Here is an 18,283-nt window from a genome sequence, read left to right as displayed (position 1 = left end):
TTTGCAGATGCCATCAAGGCTGGGGACCTTGAGACAGAGGGGTTATCTTGGATCATCTGAGTGAGCCCAGCATAGTCACATGGGTCCTGCAATGTGGAAGAGGGAGGCAGGAAAAGAGCCTGACAGCAGAGCAGGGGCAGAGAGGGGCCGGGCTGGATTTGCAGATGTAGACGGAAGCCGTGAGCCCAGACGTACCTGCAACCTCTGGGAACTAGAAAAAGCGAGGGAGCAGATCTGCTCAGAGCCCCAGAAAGGAACAGCGCCCTGTTCTGCTGGGTTTTTGCTCAGTTGAGACCCATGCCAGACGGCTGACCTCCAGAACTGAGAGAGAACCCAGCTGGGCTGTTCTAAACTGCTCAGTTTATGAAGATCTGTTTTGGTGGCCGTGGTGGCTGTGGATTGAGGTGGAGTCATGGTCAGGTTCATGGGCCTTTGAGCAGACGCCTGGCTTCTAACCTGTGTGACCTTGGGGAAGCTGCTCAACTTCTGGGCTTCAAATTTCTCATCTCAAAAACTGAAAGATAAGGGTCTGTAGTGCATAGCTGCTCTTGTTCTAAGATGAAATGAGGATTCGCTACCTGTGAAATGCCTGGAAGTGAGCTTGGGTTGTAGCCTCTTGGGGGGGTGGCAGTCCTCAAGACACCTTGGATCCGTGGATCAGAGCTCAGACTTGGGAGGCAGTGTGGCTCCAGAGTCAGGCCCCCTCTTACCAGTGTGAAGTAGTCCTTGTGCTCCAAAACTCATCTGGGAACCTGGGTCAGGAGTTGAGGGGCTCTTACAGGATGTGGGGGCCAGCTCTTCTTGCAGGGTGGCTAATAGATGCTCTGTGAGGGGCAATGAGTGCTTCGTTGGTGGCTGGGGAATGCTGAGCCTTGGGTCTGGGCATTGTGGACCCCCTTTTTCTGTCTGTGGGGTAGTTTGAGGATGCTGGTGTAAAGATACCAAGGCCTCACCTAGAGCTGGAACAGTACTTGGAAGCTCACAGGGGCTGCAGGATTGCTGAGTGAATGAGCAAGAAAGGAACAGGCCTCAGGCCCTGCCCTGAAGAAGCTCACAGCGCAGGACAAGGTCTGGAGCCACGCCAGGGTTTTGTGGTTGTCTTTCAAGAGAAACAAAACAACTACTTCCCACCAGCTGACCCTCAGCCTCTCAGCTCACTGCTGGGACCTTGCAGCCCTGCAGGGAGCCCAGGCCTGGTGCCAGGCCTGGCTTTGCTGTGGCTCTAAGCCAGACACCTAACTCTCTCTGCTTTTCTGCAAAATAGATGCACCTCAGCTCCACCCTCCTCCCAGGGCAATTCTGAGGACCCCCCAGCAGTTGGAAGGCCCCTATTGGAGGGGGTCCTGGGTGCATTTTGGGAAGCAACCCTCAACCACCAGCCCCAGGTACTCTTGTCCTCTCTGGGCTTGGGTGCCAGAGTTATGGGAAGTTGTTTTTTGTGAGTTCCTCTCTGAGAATGTCAGGGTCAATCAAGAGGAGGGAGGGGTGGCCGACTGCCGTTCTGGATCGGTGAGTGTGACAAGATTGTTGTTCCTTCCTCCTGTCCCAGGCCTGATCTTCGGACCAGAAGGAGGTTAAAAACATGCCGCTCAACACAGCTGTGCTGCCAGTTGCAAGGAGCCTCATTCTAGATCTTTCCTGAGCCTGATGGATTTACAGTGATGTCCAAATCTCCTGGGGAATAAGGAGACCACTGGTGGAAGCTCGCCCTGGAATTACACACACCTGGCACATTTTAGGATGGTACAAGGGATTTTAAGGAAGACCCTGGCGGAGGGCTCCGTGGTTTCTTCCAGCCTGGATGCCTTCAGGGGATGCACAGAGGACCTCAGCGGCCAGCTCCCTCTGGCTCCCTCTGAAACGTAAGTCTCCATTTCCTCCCTGTGAAGCATCTCTTGCATATTCTGTCCAGTGCGCTTGGTGCTTTAGGCGCGGCTGTCCTAGCCAACCGGTAGTGCCCAGTTCAAAGTCTAACACTGCCTACCTGGCTCTGCTCAGAGTGACCTTCAAGGACCAAGTGACACCCACCATCCCCAAGCCCCAGCACTGTCCAGACCCTGTGCAGAGGTCCAACTGTCCCTGCACCCCTGTGCCTTTGTGTGATCCTAACACTGACCCTGTCAACGGATGATCTTTCGCCCCTACCAAAGAGAACAGGGAAAGGAACCCTGTCACACGTCTAGAAGGATGAACATGTTGGAGTGAATAGGACACTCAGGACAGAGGTCGCCTGCTGACATCCGACTCTCTCAGCATCAGCCACGTGGACTTACGTTGTTTCCAGGTGTCTGCATGGAGCTAGACAACCATCGGGGGAAGATGTGCCCGGGGGATGGTTGTCTAGCTCCATGCAGACACCTGGAAACAACGTAAGTCCACGTGGCTGATGCTGAGAGAGTCGGATGTCAGCAGGCGCCTGTCCTGAGTGTCAGCCTCCAACATGTGCATCCTGTGTAATTCGGGGCAAGTGGCTGCTGGGTTCCTTTCCCTGTTCTCTTTGGTAGGGGCGAAAGATCATCCTGCTTGACAGGGTCAGTGTTGAGGATCACACAATAGACACTGGTGTCAGGGACACGTTGGACCCTCTGCACAGGGTCTGGACAGTGCTGGGGCTTGGGGATGGTGGGTGTCACTTGGTCCTTGAAGGTCACTCTGAGCAGAGCCAGGTAGGCAGTGTTAGACTTTGAACTGGGCACTACCGGTTGGCATGGACAGCTGATGACAGGTCATAGTCCCTGGAACCCGTGAGTAGGTCAAGTGGCAGGTCATTGGTAGGCAAGGGAAGAGGGCCTCATGCCAGCTGGAGGGAGTGGACAGCTGCGCTGGCCAGCATAGGCCTACTGTGCTTCTGCAGCTAACAGGCAGGACTGGCCTCTCAGGTCTGTTGGTGGCTTAGGAAGTGGGTAGCTCCAATATGTGTTGGCCTTAGTGCTGGGCTTCCTGAAGGACAGTGGCAGTTCCCATAAGCACTCAGGTCACCTGGGGCCACCAGGGATTTGACTGGGTAGGGCTTGGGGTCTGGTAGTGGAAGGCTTCCTGGTTGCGTCCTGCCAGTGGACCTTCCCAGACAGGCTGTCCTCACCTCCTCGTGTGGTAGGGTCCTCTGGCTCTCACACGCTGCTCCCACCCACGGCTCCTGGATGCACAACATCTGTGCAAGTGACTGGATTCGACACATACAGCTAGTGCTGTCTGAGGCAAGGAACCGGGCTCTGGCATAGGAGATTGCTTGCATCAGCATCGTTGGCCATCGTTTAGCCCAACAGTCCTACCAGGCGAGCTGACTGGGAGCCTGCCTTGTGGTCGGGAACCTTGAGGCTGTTCGGCTCCTGGCTCAAGGGTATTTTTGCAGGAGAAGGCAGAGCAGGAAAGCATGAACTCCCTGGTGTTTTATCCAAACTAGGCCACTCCAGCTGAAGGGCCGGGACTTCTCCAGAGAGTGTGTGGAGCCAGCCCCTCCTGCTGTGGAATGCTTGCTGGGTCCTTAGGACTGGGGGTCTTTCTTGTCCCTCAGGAGGCATGACTAGTGCTGGTCCCCAGGAGATATCAGAGTCGGGATGTAGGACGTGCCCCTGGGGACACCAGGGCTTACCACCTAGGGTGATGGGTGTTGTGCTGCTGTGGCTGGCCAGGGAGGGGGCCGCTGAGGATCTGGGGAGACTTTCAGGGCTGGGAGATTCCGCTGGGTCAGCAGTGGTGAGCAGAGCTCTCCTGGATGGGGGGATCTCTGCAGGAAGGTGAGCGTGGGAGTGGAGGTGCATCATGGACCCTCTCCTGCTTTCTGCCTTCCCGGGCCTTCTCTCCCCAACCCTTCCATGGTGGCCCTGTGGTCGCTGTGCCTTGCTTATCACATGGCCCATGGCTCTGTTTTTCTCCTTTTATCAGTGACTTCCTAGAACAACACCACCGTGGTGGTCTGGGTTATCGCCTGCTCCCCATGGTAGGGTGAGTGTGGGCTCAGGGACCAGAAGACACACAACGGTTACAGACAAGACTCCCCCAGTGTCTGTGAGGAGGCTGCTCCCTGTGGACGTGAGTCTGGCAGCAAGTCACCATTTGTTAAGCCAGGATCTGTGCAGGGGTCATGGCAAACATGGTTCCATGCAGAACTCAAAAACAGAGCTGCTGGGTAGGTGCTGTCTTTATGATCTGTTTACTGCTGGAGTCACTGGGCACACAGCGTCAAGGCCAGAGAGTGTCCCCAGGGACAACAGGAAGCATTTGAACACAGTTCTGTCTGCCTACAAAGCCATGGGACTGGACCTGAGAGGCACAACAACCTCTTGTTGCTTGTTGGAGGGCCTCCCATCCCGCCCTGTGACTGTGACCTTGGAGAGATGACCTCTCTTCTCTGAGCCTTAGTACCCTCATTGGAAGGGAACTGAATAGTTTCTCTTCTAAGCTGGGACCCTTGGGGTTGTCAAAGGGGCACTTACGTTGGGTGACAGCTGTGACACGGGGAAACCAGACATGGCCATCAGGACAGCACCACATTTAGTGGCTGCAGGACTCACCAGTTAGATGGCAGGTCCTGCAGCTGCTGTTCCCATGGCTGCTGGGTCTGGTGTTGATGCTGCCTGTGCCCAAAGCAGCTCCCGCGGTTCTCCATTCATGGTTGCGCAGTTCGCCTCTCTGCTCGGAGCCCACGAGCTTGTTGGCCGGTCCCATCTGAGCTGCTTGACAGGATGTCTGTCTTGCTGAGCCCCGATGTCTCAGACTGTGCTTTTCCTCTAGTCCTTGGGGCTGCCCTCCTGCCCATGTGGACCCTCAGTTGCTGGTGTCAGACATGGCTCAGTGCCCTCCTGTTTTCCCACAGCGTCCACTCTTCTGGGGTTTCAGTGACCAGCTTAGGGCTGCTTCAGAGCTGCTGTTTGAACACCTGGAAGGAGCCTGCTTGACCTCCCAATCTGGTGAGGCAGATGAGACCCTTCTGCTTACCTTCGAAGAAACCCAGGTTCAGAGACATCCAAAGCTGTCACGGTTGTCCCCAGAGAGCTCAGAAGCTGTGCGTGCACATGGACACGTCAGCCTTCTGCCCCTGCTTGGCCAGAGTTTCTTGGTGCGCTGATGAGGAGTGAAGGTGCTTTTAGTGGACAGGCAAGCTTCTGTTAAACAAAATAAATGCCTTTGATTTTGCAGATATTACTGCTTAGGATGAAGATATTTAAGAAAGAATATCTTCATCTTTGTAAAAATGCTACGTAACAAAAGTGGCCTTCGCCTTCCTGAAGAGGACTCAATTTGAAGCCCAGGTCCTTGGTTAGATTTTGCTCTGTTGGCCAAGTGACCCCTGCCATGTCTTGGGGGCAGGGTCTGTGAGTCTGTGACATGGGTAACTCTCTATCCTGCTCAGGTCAGCTGAGACTTTAGTTCATTGTGATTCTGGAAGATTCGTGAGAAGTGACTGTACCCCTTGGTCTAAAGCTAAATTAAGGACCACAAGAATCCCAGAGCATTAGTGCTTTATAATCCCATAACTCTGTTGGCTGCAGCTACTGATCTTGGCCCTGCCTAGTCTACATAATGATCAAGTACCCATATTTCCCCACCAACCTCTGTCATGTTCTCTGAGGTTGAATTATGACAGTAAATATCACCCCTGTACACTCAGTGGATGAGATTGTCATTACTTTTCTTTCACTCATTTCTCCTTAATACATAGAGGATAATTTTACCTCTGCCATGAGTTTATTGTGAGAGTTAAGAGAAGGGTATACCTTCAAGGACTCGATTCAGTATCTGGCATATAATACGCACTGAAGAAATATTAGCTATTTTTAAGTAAAAAGCTAAAGTGCAATTAGAAGATCAAAACAGACAGGCACAGAGAAACAAAAAATAGTGAGGATGATTGAGGCACTAAAATTTAATGTCAAGTTTTTATCTCTGAACTTGCTAGTTAGCATGTGCTGAGTAGGTGATATTTTTTTTTTTTTAATATTTATATTTTAGTTATTGGCGGACACAACATCGTTGTTTGTATGTGGTGCTGAGGATAGAACCTGGGCCGCATGCACGCCAGACGAGCGCGCTACCGCTTGAGCCACATCCCCAGCCCCAGAGTAGGTGATATTTATGTCTAAATTAAGGATTGGCAAACAATTCCTATGGGGCTGGGGAGTAAATGTCTTTGGCTTTTAGAATCTAGGTAATATGTAAATCAGTGGGTGTGGCCTCGGTAAGCTGTAGGTTGTCCTTGGTCTAAAGGAAGGGGCCTGTTTGCTTTGGAGAGACAGGAAGTTCTTCTGGATCATAAACATTGAAAAAAAGTTTATTGCAAGATGATGTGAATTTACCTGAGACTTGTCAAGCAGCTTATGGACGGCGCTTTCTCGAGGTTTTATAGGAAATTTAGCAGAAGGCCTTCCCGTGGCTCGTTCACTGAGCACACGTTTATTGAGGGAGTCCCACGCTCTGACGTTGACAGATAATAAAATCTACAGGCATTGCATTTTAGCAGGAGGTGCAACAATGGCAAGGGGTGATCTCAGTGATGCCAGAGGGAACTGTCCTCAGTGCTGGGTGAACTGTCCCATCCCTGAATTACACTCTGGTCTCAGTGGTCATTTGGGATTTGGGTCCTACAGACCTGGATCAGGCCTGGTCATTTAGCAACCTGCCATTGGAGTGGCTGTGTCAAAGAGGTCCTTGCCCTCTTGGACATCCACCTGTAACTATTGGAGGATAGAGCCAAATCACTCAGGATTTGGAACTTGGCTGTTTTATAGCTGTGTGGCCTTACTAAGTTCCTTCGCCTCTCTGACCTTCATTTGGTTCATCTGTCGATGTGACGCCTTCAGATCTCTCTCTAGTTCATACCCAGCACTGGCCAACCAGCATTTGCTCTGTACGTGTTGGCTCCTTCTCCAGGGGCCCAGGAGGCTGCTGGCCTCACCGTTGGAGCTGTCTCCTGGCTTTCTCCTGGAAGGCATGTGGGGGTGAGAATCACAGCCCCCTCCTCCTGAGTCTTCCGTGTAAGAAAGCTTGAGAAAACAGCGGCCGTGGAATTCCAGAGTTAATGGCGGGAGCCACTGCAGTGGGGTCTCTGACCTCCCTGGTCACCCCCCAGTGAGTCTGGAGGCAAGGGAAGGTCTGTAATCACGGCAGGAAAGCAGTCTCACACTCTGCAGCCAGACCCTGACCTTGACCCCAGGAAGTCTCAGGGGGGTGGGTGTGTTGGGCCTCTTCCCTACAGGCTACCTGCAGGCTAACCTGAGCTGCTCTGGGTGGGACGTTTCGGGAGAAGAAAAGCGTGTTTGCTGGAGTTCTCAGCTGCGCCTGGGAGGGGCGGAGTGAGGGGCTATGAGAAGTTGAAGGGTGACCTCGTCACCCTAAAAGACAGGAGGAAACCTTTTGTTATTCTGACGTGAAGACCCCCGTGATGTGTTCAGCCAGGAGCCCTGGGGAGGGATCAGAGGCAGATTTGTCGGCTGACACTGTCTCAGGACACATCCTCTGACGGTGGCTCACGGCATCTTCAGGGACAAGGCGTTTGCAGGCTAGAGCTGGGCAGTGAAGCACCCTGTTATGATGTTGGGGACCAGACTGGGGCTGTCATCCATGGGCCACACTGGGTTGGACTCATGTCAGGCAGGTGAGCCAAGTGTGGCCCTTTTCCTGCCACTCTGGGACTTGGAGTGGCTGGGGTGAGCCTGTGAGGAGCTTGGTGGCCCTGGCTGGGCGTGGGTGTCCCTGTCAACCTGCTGGCTGTCTCACCTCCTGCCCTGCCAGAAAGTGGATCATTTCCAGTGGTGGAGGGTGAGGGGTGGGCTGGGGGCTTCTTGCCCCTTTTTTGTCGGACTGTTGGCTGCTTACTGGGGCCGGGTGTCTTTCCCTCCGTCTCTCCACCTGCCACTGTCAGGCACTTCTGGGGGTTCTTCCTTCCAGGACATGTTGTGACCAGCGCTGGGGTCGCTGAGGTGTCCGGTCCCAGCTCTGTGCTTCTCTCCCTCTGCCTTCCACTGTCTTTCAGAAAGCCTTTTTGTGTTCTGGAATCTGCTGTAGATTGGGGACAGTTTCTCTGCATAATGTGAATTGTCTAGATGTGAAACACAAGTGTCACTGAACCAATGCCCTGTTCCCACCCCCAGGATGGGCACCTGCTTGGGATGTGCCTGGCTTGCTTTGGATGGTTGCTTTTGAAGAGGAAAAAAAAAAAGACATGGCATTGTCTTAGACATAGGGACACTTACCAGTTGGGTGAACGGGACTTTTCTGGCCTTGGCAGTGGGAGTCCTGTGTTCTGGGAGCCTCTCAGTCCTAGGCGTCAGGGTGGTGGTTCACCCTACCTGTGCTGAGATGGCACCCTGGGCTCCCGCGTTTGGACAGCTCGCGGCCCTCCTGTATTTACTTGGCGGCTTCAGACTGTGCGTGGCCTTGATCAGTGGGGGCCACTCCAAGCCCAGGTCCTGTGTCCTGTCCTCCAGGAGCTGTCAGCTCGACTTGGTGTGAGTTTTCAGTTCTCACCTTTCCACGGCGTGTGTCTCTCTCTGGTCTTTTGGGCCCCTTAAAAGACCCCCTTGGTAGACAGTTCCCGAGTTAGCACCCCAGTCGCCAGGTGGCAAGCTTAGGATCTTATCAGTTAGGAGGACGCAGCTCACTCTGGCCAAGGGCTGGGTGCGCAGGGCCTGGCCAGCTTTGGCAGTTCTGGGGTAGGGGTGTGCCCCCATTTCACTGCTGAGAGACTGAGGCCAGGAAGGGAGGTGGCCCTCTTGGTTTATCCAGGGTAGGTAGGATGCGATCTATGTCAACAGGGTCCCTGTGTTTTGACTTGCATAGTCCCACTATGCAAGTATATGGGACTAGGCAAATTAAAATACAGGGCCCCTTGTTGAAAAATGACTAAGATTTCTATACAGCGTCAGTGCTAGCATATGTTTAGGGGTCTGACTGGGCCAGCTTTTTAGGTGGTTTAAGGAACTCATGCTGTTTTGGGAGGTAGAGGAATAGGGTGGTGCTTAAGTATGTCGCCTCCTCCTGCTTTATCCTCTTGCTTGCTTTGGATGGTTGCTTTTTTATGGTACTAGGGATTGAACCCAGAACCTTGTGCATTCAAGGCAAACACTCTACCCACTGAGCTAGATCCCCAGCCCATCTCCTCCTGCTTTATCACCCTGGCAGATGACAACAGCCTGGGCCCTTTCACCTGCTCTTTGGTGTGCTGAGCTTCACTGTCTTTGCTGGGGGCTGATTGGTTTCAGGGATGTGGGCCACCTGTGTGGTATCCAGGGGTGACATCCATGGAGCCCCACCTGGAGAAGAGTCTTGCCCCCCAGTGCCTGTCTTTGGGTCCTGGAGTGCCGACGGTTCTTTTTTGTACACCTTTTATTCCTTGCACACACCTGTAAGGTTTGCACATTCATTGGTCATCTCTCCATTCAACCAGAGTCCACTGAGCACCTGTTAAGCGCAGGGCTGAGACATCGAGGACCCCTGGGCTCCGTTAAGTTCACGTATTTGCTGTCTCCTGACATTTCACATGGCTTCATCATTTAATTGTGGTCGCAATCCTGCCAGGTTGCTTCTGTTGCCCATGGAGGTCCAGTCTCCCACTGTAGGTTTACCCAACCTAGTCCGAGTCTTCTCTGTCACATGCAACCAGGTTCAGAGATTTCAGGGGATCTAATTGGGCCCACCTGATTTGAATCCTGGCTCTACCATTGGTGAATGTGGCTTCAGGCAAGTTGTCTGACTCGTCTTGACCTCTTGTTTCCCTTTCTGTAACATAAGGTTCTAATCTTTCCTCCCTGTGGGAAGGTTTTGAGGTTTAAATGAGATACATTTAGCACTGCACCGAACACATACCAAGGGTGCCCTGAAGCCTGGTCATCCATCTGACCACCACTTCACAGGCGACCTTACAGCTGTTGAGAGAGGATCAGGACCTTGCTGACTGTCATGCAGCTGGTTTTCAGCAGCTCTTGGGATGACCCCGGGCCAGTCTTCCCCACTCTGCTTTCATGACCAGCCCCTGCTGGCTCCCTGAGTCACATTCTTGTTCCTGTGGGTTCCTTTGTCCTTGTTGGTAATCTGAGGGAATCTTGAGAGCCCAAGCAAGACAGGGGGGGGGGGAATCCTGGCTGCCATTTGCAGACTTAATTATGGCATTCCTGGGGTTTCATCTGCTCTCTAGTTAGCACCAAAATCAATCCTCCAAATGGCTGTGAGGGGTCCAGTTGACGCTGCATTTTGAATTGGGTGGCCCCGGCATTCTGCATCTTCCTGAGGATGATAAATGTTTAGATAGCAACACTGTGGTAGAGGGGCAAATTGGGAGGAAGTCTGGCTTGGGCCCAGCCGGTTGTGCCCCTTTGGTGTGACGAGTGGGTGAGAAATGGCTGTAAGGACAGCTCTGATGTCCTTGGAGGGGGTGGGCTCTGTTGTGGGGACTAGAGATGCCTGTCACCTCTGCGGTCTGATGTTTGAGCCTGGTTTTGATCAATTCTGTCAAATGTCAGGATCTTGAACTTAATAATGGCTGGGGATGTTGAAAGGCAGGCATCGATAGCTGGGTTCTTATGTGAGTTTTTCCTACACACTTTTTTTTTTTTTTTTTGTCTTGGGGACTGAATCCAGGGGAGCTTTACCACTGAGATACATCCCCAACCCTTTTTATTTTTTATTTTGAGATGAGAGTCTCAGTCAATTGCCCAGATTGACCTTAAACTTGTGATGGTCCTGCCTCAGCCTCCCCAGTCACTGGGATTATAGGTACACCACCACATCTGGTTAGATTTTTTTTTTCCTTTTTTTTGGTGCATCCCTGGGGATCAAACCTAAGGTCTCATGCATGCTAGACAGGCGTTCTACCATTGAGCACATCTCCAGCGAGTCTTTGGCTTTACTGAAAACCTGCTGTGTGCTAGGATCTAAGTGATTCTTCCAGCAACCCCAAGGGGTGCATGCCTCGTGGTCTTCATGTGGCAGGGTCCTGGGCACAGGCTTCCCACACCAGAAGTCTCAATGTTCAGCGTCCTCAGTGTGGGGCCTCTGGCTCCATAAGGACAGCAGCAGCCCTTGACCTGCAGGAGGCTCTTGTGCCTGAAGGAAGTTCCAGGAACCTGCTGTATACAGTCCCGGTTCTCCTGCGGGGTCTCCGGAAGCCATAGCCAGCCGCCGGCCAGCACTCTGGAGGATGACAGGAAGTTATATATAGCGCAGCTCTATTGGCCTGCAGGGGGGACACTGAAAGGGGGCGTGGCAGGCCGTGGGGTGGAAAGGAAGAACCTACTCCAAACAGCTCAGAGGATCATGGATGGACTCCTGGCGTTTTACACGGTGCTTTACAGGAGCAGATTGGATCAGGAAGCCTGGGCTGCGGTGATCTTGGGACATATTCATATTTTTCCATGTAGTCATCACCACCTTAAAGGACCCTGCTTTCTAAGTGTCACCTGGTGATTGTGGATTTGGGGTTTTCTGAGCCAAGATTTTGTGGACGGTGGGAGGAGGGATCGACTGGGCTGAGGGAGGGGACCAAGCGGGTGTTGTCTGACCAAAAGGAAAAGTGCTCCTTGCCCACCAGCTTCCTCCCCAATCTGTGCGCAGGGCCCCTCTGGCTCAGCTGCTGCTCCGGGACCTTCCTGGTCTGGCGTTGAGGTCCTGCGCCTTGCAGTGACTAAGGAGGAAATTCCTTTTGGGTTATACCGCGGCCGTTCTTCCTCCGCAGTCTCCTCTGTCTCGGTTTTGTGACTGCTGCCTCATCTTTTTGGAATCTTCCTTTTCCTTTCTTCATTTGGTGCTAGATCAAGGCCGAGCTGTGGTGCGACTCCACCGTAGAAACCGCAGTTCTGCTCCACGGGCAGTCACTTTGGGCGTCCTGATTGGAAGATGCTCGGCTGTTGGGACCTGGACCCCGTTCCTTGTTCCTGCATTGGCAGCATCTGCCCTTCCACACTGCGTTCGTAAAGCCCAGTGGGACTCGTGGTTAAATGCTCCCATCGTCTGGGACCCTGAGGTGGGACCTGTCGGGACTGGTGCAGAGGCTTCTTGCTGTGGCTGGACGAGTGGGGCAGGGGGCCACTGTCACAGCCGCCAGGCAGCTGCTGATGTTGGCAGAGGCAGGAGCTGACGCCCCCCTCTCCTGTGAAGCTTTCTGACTCCGTTTCCCTCTCGCTGTCTTCCGTTGGTCTTGACCTTGAACCAGCTGCAGGGTCTGCAGAGCCCCCTCTGACTTCCCTGGCAGTTATTGCTCTGTCCTCTCAGCTCAGGGACATTTTGTCCTTTCGTTTTCCAAGTGGCTCCTGCCATTCTGCATCTCCCCGGTGAGCCCCTGAGCATTTCTGGCCAAAGCACCCTGTTCGGGTCCACCTTGTATTTCAGATCCCTTAATCGGAGGTTGGTTCATGTTTGCTGATGGACCAAGGGCTCTCAAGGGACCTGGTTGAGGCTTTTAAAAATTAAAGGGCCCGGGGTCAGGCAGACCGCTGTCTTGCTGTTGCCTGCTGTTTGCCTTGGGAGCCTCCCAGGTGTGAAGGGCTGGCCGCCTGCTGTGTTCCCTGGGCAGTTACTGGAAAGCAGGGCCTGCCTCTCCTGCAGTCGGTGGAAGGAGAGGAAGACAGTCTGAAAGTGTTTCACGGGCTCCGCTCAGAGACAGCAGCCTGGGTTTGAATCCGTGGCTTCATGTGACCCCAGAAGGGTTACTTCTAAGTGGCAGTTTTCCCAGCTGCAGAACGGCCCGTGATTTGGGGACCAGGCGGAAGCAGGGTGCTGCGGAACCACAGAGGGACAGGAAGACGGTTTTCTGATGGAGGGCGGGTCCCAAGGCGCTGGGCGTGGGGTGCTGGGGAGGGTCTCTGCACGCCGTGTCCTCTCTTACCTGCTGGGCTGTGGCTGGAAGAGCCCTTAGCAGCGTCCCCTGCAGTGGGTCCACCGGAGGACGAGGAGCGATGGTGGGAGCAGCCGTCTGTTACGGGATGGGGTCGTGGGAACCTGCGTGGGGAAGTGATGCTTTGGAAGCCTGCTTTTGTCCCTGAACAGATGGACTAGCTTTGGAGAGCAGTGTGTCACCTTGGCCCCTCTGAGCTCTGATGACCTCATCTGCCGACTGGGGGGCACTGTGAAATCCTGACCCGAATGTTTGCTCCTCTAGGAAGCTGACAAAGAATGCTGGTTTCCTTCCTGCTTTTCTTAATGGCCTTTTGCTGGTAAATCTCTGTCCAATTTGACAATACACGAAGCTCTCACCAGTCAGATCTGCTAAATTAAATGGCTTCCTGATCATGATAATTAGATTAGTAACTAATAATCACAGCTGACATTTATCTAGTGCTTATTAACTCTTGGGCCATTCAAATTAGGCCTCATCTGTTATGTGATTTAATTCCTGTAACAATCCTAGGAGGGTTAGAGCTATAATCAGCCCCATTTTATAAATGAGAAAAAAAAATGGAGGCTCAGAGAGGTTAACTATAGTCTCTAAGGTCGCACAGCTAACACTGAGCTGGCATTCCAGTTATAACAGGTTGGCTTAAGAGCTTGTGCTGCTGTTAACCACTGTGCTGGCCTGCCAGTCGTGGTGATCCTGTGTGGTAAAGGAAAACAGAAATCATTGCTAGGCACTCCAGCACTGGAATGTTGGTGGGCCAAGCCCCTATGATGGCAGGAGCTTGGGGAAGGGAGGGAGAAGGACTTGGCTTCAGTTCCCCAGAGTCTCTCAGTTCCAGAGCCTGTGCTCAAAGTCTGGAACGGGCTGGACCCACAGACACCCCCTCCTCTCCCTGCTCTGGACCATGCCGAGGTGCAGAGGAAGCCGGGCAGCTCAGACTCCAAGAACTGGGTGCCCTGCTGTCTGCGTCTTTGAGTAACTTCTTGTTCACAGTCAGTCTCTGTTCTGGGCATTGGAGCCCTGGACCGGGTCAGTTGAGTGGATTCAGGTGGGTCTGTGTTGGCACTCGCCCTGGAGTCACCAGGGGTAAGCATGCTCCTGAGCGCTGGGACTCTGACCTGCAGAACACAAGGGGCCGCTGGTCCCCAGCTCCCATCGGCTAACCTGACTGGGCCAGCCTGGGACCTGGGACCCTGCATACCTGAAGCTGAGTGGTTTGGCCCTGCAGGGTGCACTGGGGGTCCTGGACTCCCTGCAGGGTGCACTGGGGGTCCTGGTCTCCCTGCAGGGTGCACTGGGGGTCCTGGACTCCCTGCAGGGTGCACTGGGGGTCCTGGTCTCCCTGCAGGGTGCACTGGGGGTCCTGGTCTCCCTGCAGGGTGCACTGGGGGTCCTGGTCTCCCTGCAGGGTGCACTGGGGGTCCTGGTCTCCCTGCAGGGTGCACTGGGGGTCCTGGTCTCCCTGCAGGGTGCACTGGGGGTCCTGGACTCCCTGCAGGGTGCACTGGGGGTCCTGGTCTCCCTGCAGGGTGCACTGGGGGTCCTGGTCTCCCTGCAGGGTGCACTGGGGGTCCTGGACTCCCTGCAGGGTGCACTGGGGGTCCTGGACTCCCTGCAGGGTGCACTGGGGGTCCTGGTCTCCCTGCAGGGTGCACTGGGGGTCCTGGTCTCCCTGCAGGGTGCACTGGGGGTCCTGGTCTCCCTGCAGGGTGCACTGGGGGTCCTGGTCTCCCTGCAGGGTGCACTGGGGGTCCTGGTCTCCCTGCAGGGTGCACTGGGGGTCCTGGTCTCCCTGCAGGGTGCACTGGGGGTCCTGGTCTCCCTGCAGGGTGCACTGGGGGTCCTGGTCTCCCTGCAGGGTGCACTGGGGGTCCTGGTCTCCCTGCAGGGTGCACTGGGGGTCCTGATCTCTGCCAGCCCTATCTTCCTGAGCTCAGGAGGGCAAGGAGCTTTTTCAAAAGCCAACGTTGAGCTGGAGCTCAGCCCCCCTGTGTGTAACAGTGTGCCCTCCTTACATGCCACTGAACCCCCCTCTGCTTTTTGGGGTGCTGCTTAGTAATGTAGGGTTTCTGTCACGGGCTCGGGTTGGTGCTGTGTGTGACATCCTGGCTCCTTTGGCCTCAGACTCTTTATCTTAGTTGTTAGTGGGGGATCGACAGAAAGAGCTCCTTGTGTCCCATAAACTGTTTTAACGAACCTCGCCGCCGCAGGTCCTTGGGTGGGGCTGGTTGGTCCTGGATAAAGAATGGGTGCGGTTCAAAGTGGGGGAGTTGGTGGATGGGGCTGGGGGCCGCGGGCTTTTGGTGGAGCTCTGGGTCTGAGTGGCCTTAGTGAGGTGAGCCTTTGGGTCCCTCTCTCCACGTCTTGGGAGGCACAGTGGTCCCCCTGTTAGAAATAATGAGGAGTCGCAAGAAACCAAGAATGTGCTGGAAGTGGGTGGGCAAGGCAGACCTTTACTTCTGCCAGAAGGGTGGGCTGTGGAACCCCGCTAGCCAGCGCACCTGGGCCGGCAGTCCACCTGTGCATCTACCTACCTAACGCGGCACTCCCTTGGCCTTGATTGGAGGACTCAGGGGTACCATCTACGTGATTGGGTCATTTTAAAATTGGGGCGGGCAAAGGGGAAGGGCTACAAATAAAAATGGCTACAATGGGTTCCAACTAAGGCTGAAAACTATATTCTGAAAATGGACCCCCAGAATTTCTATTTCTCACCTCCCCCTTGCCCCCAGCCCACGCGTTCTCGAGCATGCCTCCCTAGCTCTCGGTTCACAGTGCTGAAATCTGTACCAAACACAGAGCACTTAAGAGAGGGTCATTTCTTGGAAAGTTGCAGAATACCAGCTGGGTGAATTTTTGAGCACTTCCCAAGTATCTCCTCCGTGGTCTGCGTGTTCATTCATGCTGTGCACACAACAGCCCTCCACGATCTCTGCTGTTATCACCTCTCCATTTTGTGGTGGAGGTCAGTTTCCTCCAGAGGCTCAGAGAAGGAATCTACTGGAGGTCCCTCAGCCAGCAGTGGCTGCGCACTGGCCTTTTACCGGGCAGAGCTGCAGATGTGAGCCGTGAAGCACGCTGCACAGCCCCCGCCTGGAAGTCCTTTCCTCTTTTGCTGCTTTGAGATTCGGTTCTTCTCTGTACCCTGGAGCCTTGTCTTCTGCTGGTTTGGCATGAGTGGTTTCCCAGTGACCTTGTCAGTGGTGAACCCCTCAGGGTCGGGACAGCATCGTCTCAGTGTCTGCTCCCAGCACCTGGCAATCACACCAGGGTCCCCTCTTCACCTGGCCCAACCCAGGGAGTCAGGCAAGATTGCTTGGAGTGTCCTGGCTGATGCTGTCCACGTGGGACCGCGAGTGTGTGGTGAAGGGGTTTTGATGGGGAAGGGGCAGCTAAGCGGAGGCCTGGGGGAATGCTGCAGGTGGGGCAGGCCCAGGCTGCCCAGGGGTAGTCTGCAGGCCCTGCAGGTGTTGGCAGACCCTGCCAGGTAAAGCCTCCAGTTCAGAGAGCTTCCTCTGGCCCAGCCTGCTCCCTGCTGTGCGCATTTCCTCCTCACTGTCTGCTGGGGAAAATGGAAAACAGCTGGCCAGAGTCCTGGACACCACCTAGCAGGCACTCTAAGAAGGGCTCAGTGGAATTAAGTCCACAACAGTCTCTCCTCCGCTCCACATGCTGTGTCCCTGGTGACCTCCAGTGTCTCCAGAGGCTTTTATGAGGGATAGCTGGGGTGCACAGGGGCTGTCATCCACCGTGTGCAGTTCCCAGCAGTCCAGGGGTCTTTAGGTGACCCTGCCTCTCTGTGGCTCCCGTTACCACCAGATGAACAGACTTGAGACAGCGTTTGGGTTTGTTCTACCGTGGCTCAAAATGATAGTGGAGAACAGCAAAAAGACAAAATTTAAAAGTAGGCAAACAACTTGAATACACACTTCTTCAGAGAAGGTAAATCTGCTCAGTATCATTGGTCATAGGGAGATGTAAAGTAAACCATGAGACGTGTGTCCCCGTATATGCATTTGGATGACTGTGATTAAAAAAAAAAACCAGCAGTGACAATTAAAAAAACAAAAACAAAAAACAAAGCAAGTGTTGGTGAGGATGTGGAGAAATTGGAGTCCTTCTCATGGCTGGTGAGAATGCAAGATGGCGCAGCCTTCATGGAATGCAGTTTGCTGGTTCCCCAGAAAGTAAATAGAAAATCATCTTCTGACCCAGTGATTCTACTTCTAGGTGTGCATTGAAAATGTATGTCCAGACAGAAGCCTGGGCACCGGTGTCCCTAGCACTATTCCCCCAGCCTGGAGGTGGGAACAGCCCCACTGCCCTTTATGGGTGGAATGTTAGAAATAATGAGGAGCTGCAAGAAACCAAACACGCGCTGGGAAGTGGGTGGGCAGGCAGACCTTTACCTCTGCAGAAGGCAGTGCTGTGGAGCTGGGCTCGAAGAGCACCTGTGCGGGCAGTCCCAGGGTCTGTCCACCTAACAGTGCTGTTTCACCCTGATTGGAGGACTCAGGGGTACATTCTGCGTGATTGGTTAACTTTAGAATTGGGATGGGCAAAGGGGAAGGGCTGCAATTAAAAATCAAATTAGTTAAATTAAAAGGCTGAACACTATATTCTGAAAATGGACCACCTCCATTCTCCCAGGAGGAATGGGTAAACATTGTTCAGCCATAAAAGAGAGAGAGGCGCTGACGCGGGCTGCAGCGTGGATGAGCCTCAAACACTGTGCCGGGTGAGAGAAGCCAGACCCGGTTCACATGCATGATTCCATTTCCATGAGATTTCCAGAACTGGCAGATCTGCAGAGATGAAAAGCAGATTGGTGGTTGTCGGGGAGGGGAGAAGTGCATGCTGCACGGCTACAGGTTTATTTTGGGTGGTGAAGGTGTTCAGGAGTAGCAGAGGTGTTGCTTGCACCACATTGCAGATGTGCTAGATGCTGCTGAATCGCTTACTTTAAAATGGTCAAGTTTGCATCACTTGAATTTCACCTCAATCAAAGCCACCATCAGAGGTGAAAGGGGGAGTGTGGAGCATTTGCTTCACACGGGACTGTCTGGCACTTAATTCTGCTGGATGTCACAGAGATGGAATGAGTGCCCCTTGAGCCACATTTTATGGAGGAGGAAGTCAAGGCTGGGGCAGCCCACGGTGGGGAGGCCCAGGTGGCCTGCTATTCTGCCCACCGCTCTCCAGCTCTCAGCACACACAGCCTGGGCTTGGTTTTGCTTTGCTTTGGGTTCCTGACTTGTGCTGGGGGCTGTGTTGGGCACCATGGAAGCATGCCCTGCCCCTCCCTCCCAGCTCCATTCTACAAACTTTTGTGCAACTTCCACATATCCAAGTCCTCCGCCATCCAGCCCACCCTGGCCACTGGGCCAGTAGACTCTCATGTCCTGTTCACAGGAGGAAAAGATTGGTAGCTGAGAGAGAAGAGTGTTTTTGTTACTG

At 53.9% G+C, this 18,283-nt stretch overlaps 1 long non-coding RNA gene across 17 annotated transcripts in view; it reads left to right on the top strand.

The window, feature by feature from the left end:
- Positions 1-18,283, top strand: part of LOC106144726 (uncharacterized) — a 498,034-nt gene that overhangs the window by 53,046 nt on the left and 426,705 nt on the right. For 16 of the 17 annotated variants that reach the window (XR_013423792.1, XR_013423794.1, XR_013423800.1 and 13 more), the window contains one exon: positions 1,550-1,862. This is a non-coding gene — a long non-coding RNA (uncharacterized LOC106144726). Of the gene's footprint in view, positions 1-1,176; positions 1,386-1,549; positions 1,863-18,283 lie in introns of those variants that run through there. The other variant, XR_013423795.1, reaches the window with a different exon arrangement.

The sequence above is a fragment of the Ictidomys tridecemlineatus genome, chromosome 7, assembly GCF_052094955.1.
Source record: "Ictidomys tridecemlineatus isolate mIctTri1 chromosome 7, mIctTri1.hap1, whole genome shotgun sequence".
Taxonomy (NCBI): Eukaryota; Metazoa; Chordata; class Mammalia; order Rodentia; family Sciuridae; genus Ictidomys; species Ictidomys tridecemlineatus.
Note: the sequence above shows the minus strand (reverse complement) of the source record. Positions and strands in the feature narration are given on the sequence as shown.